This window comes from Manduca sexta, unplaced genomic scaffold (assembly GCF_014839805.1).
Source record: "Manduca sexta isolate Smith_Timp_Sample1 unplaced genomic scaffold, JHU_Msex_v1.0 HiC_scaffold_1203, whole genome shotgun sequence".
Lineage (NCBI taxonomy): Eukaryota > Metazoa > Arthropoda > Insecta > Lepidoptera > Sphingidae > Manduca > Manduca sexta.
Window position 1 is genome coordinate 1 of NW_023592045.1, and position 2,517 is coordinate 2,517.

At 36.0% G+C, this 2,517-nt stretch overlaps 1 pseudogene; it reads left to right on the forward strand.

The window, feature by feature from the left end:
• Positions 1–1,521: 1,521 nt before the first annotated feature.
• Positions 1,522–2,346, forward strand: LOC119191213 (annotated as a pseudogene).
• Positions 2,347–2,517: the final 171 nt, after the last annotated feature.

Genomic DNA, 2,517 nt, shown 5'->3' on the forward strand with positions numbered 1-2,517 from the left:
GTCCGTTGTCATTAGACGTAATTTCCTTTCATGCAGCGAACCAACTGTTGTCCTGGAACTTTTTACTCTTCCGCAAGGATCGTATTTACGTTCGTCGATCGTACTTTATGTGTCGGGTTTTTTGCTGGCTGTCCGGTCATTCTAGCATAATTGTCCTATCACTTATCAATCGCATTTTTCAGTCAATCGTGAAAATTTACCAATCAGAAAAAGATTTTTTTGACTTACAAATGACGTATTTTGATTGGTCCATTCTCGGGATCAGACCGAAGATTAAAATTAGGATCGTTTATTGAAAATGACCGTTTAACTTCAGGATCGATCATTTTAGTTTAGTGTGATATTATTTTTATCCGTGATCGTTCTATAATTGATATCGGATTGTGTAATTAGATAGATTGGTAAACAAGATAAGTTGATATTTAATTAAATTTTTATCCAAATCCGAACACCAATATCAATACGAATTGAACTTACTACAGATTGAATATCTAATATCGTCACACCATCACTAATAGAGACAACGTCAGCTTTAATTGCGTTAATATCTATTCAAGAATTAATTAACACTTTCAGATCCTCGGCAATTGTGTTAAAAAAATACAAAGAACCAGACAGCGCGTTGACCTCTATCCAGTTTTCCTTTTCTTTTATACTGTGCGGAGCGATTTAGCCTCTCTCTAACAAAGCTGGTAACAAAACTCTAAAGAATAAAGAAAAAAAGTCGTATTCTATTCGCAGCACTTGTCACTTTTTACCTTTTAAGTCTAACTCGGTTTAACTAAAGCCAGATGAGAATACTAATGCAACGTTAGAAGATTTAATTTAGGCAAATGTTAAATCACGGAATAATACGTCCTCAATGCTTGTGTATTCGCTTTTTGCCCTCTATTTTGTCTAGATTCCCTACATCTATAAAAAGGACTGTTATTTTTAAAAAACTAGTGAAATGAAGAGAAGTCTATCTAGCTCTAAATAAGAGGAATTTATAGAGTTAATATCTTCCTATAATACACGTCGTATCAATAAAATTCTCCGGAATTGTTTAGTTAAATACAAATGTTAAAAATATACTTATTTTATATTAGATAGAATTTTGGAATAATATTTTTTTGCATTCTCCGATGTTGAAATAAATATTCTTCTCACATTGGTTACATATAATTTGTTGACTCAAATTGTTAAAACATTTTAAGATTCTATGGGGGAACAGAATATTTATAAAAAAAGCATTTATTTATAAAACTATAAAATAATTCAAACACCATACCCTTTCTCTATAAATCCACACGTTGTTTACTCTTTCAGTTCCATTTACTTTTAATACTCACATGTAAGGGTTTTCGGTTCAAACAGTGTATTGTTCGCCGTCGAGTTTTCGTTCCTATTGTTGAGGTTTTTCATTTGTTTAATAGAAAAGTGGATGGATTTATTGTTGTTTCTATGATAATTTAATTTTAGCAGTTTTAAGTATAATGGAAAGTTATATTTCACGTGTTTTATTAATTCAAACTTAGAGTATCGCACTTCCAATTATTTTATTCAAGTTTTTATGAAGTCTATGAATATTAATACTGTAAGAACAAATTTTCTTAAGAAGTATTTATTTTCTGTTCCAGCGAGTAGTAAAGAAGCCGTCGCAGCACCCCAGTCAGAAGAATTACTCCACATAACCCCAGAATTAGAAGTGACAGGCAGCCAGGAACACCGCCAATCGGAACGACAGAGTCGGGCCATGTATTATACCAAAACTCCGTTATTCACAACCCCAACGCCGGTCATTAACGTGACCGCAAACAACCAGACAGACAAAGAAGTTGAGGCTCTAATTGCGCCGAATATAACATTACCAAATAACACAGAGATCGCGCATCCATCAGTGGAATGGACGGCGGTCGACGCAGCGGAAGTAGCTGCAAATACTACTAACCAAACTCAACCCAACCGTCAACAACATTGACTAATGTTACGGAATCACAAAACGTCACGTTCGTTAGCAAAAACGGAATCTGACTAGGCCTGATTTCGTAAAGATGATACCAGTTTGGAGGAGTGGCTGAAAGTCGGATCGTGACAGAAAAACCACTATCTTTAGAGACAACGTTTCTGCAAACGCGGATACCGCCGAACATAGAATCTTCTAGAAGAGTAAAAGACCCAGCTGAAGGAGGGATGGACACTGGGGCTATAGCTGCTATTGCTTTCGGAGGGGTTGGGTTGGCCGCTTTAGCTGGTAGCGTGGCGTTCGTGATGTACAGGCGACGGTATCTGAACAAGCCTCAGACTTTAAATGACAAATGCTCGAATCCAGATTCGAGCGGATACCTTGACGATAGTACTATAAGGGTGAGTATATCGTATCATTTTACGATTAACATGTAGTCGTGACAGAAGTAAAGTGAATTTGACTACCGTTGTAAATACGTGGCGACAGCTGTGTGCAGTTCCATCCAAATACAAAGTTTGCATGCAATTTAATCACTGGATTGCTATATGCAGATTTTGGTGTAATAAAAC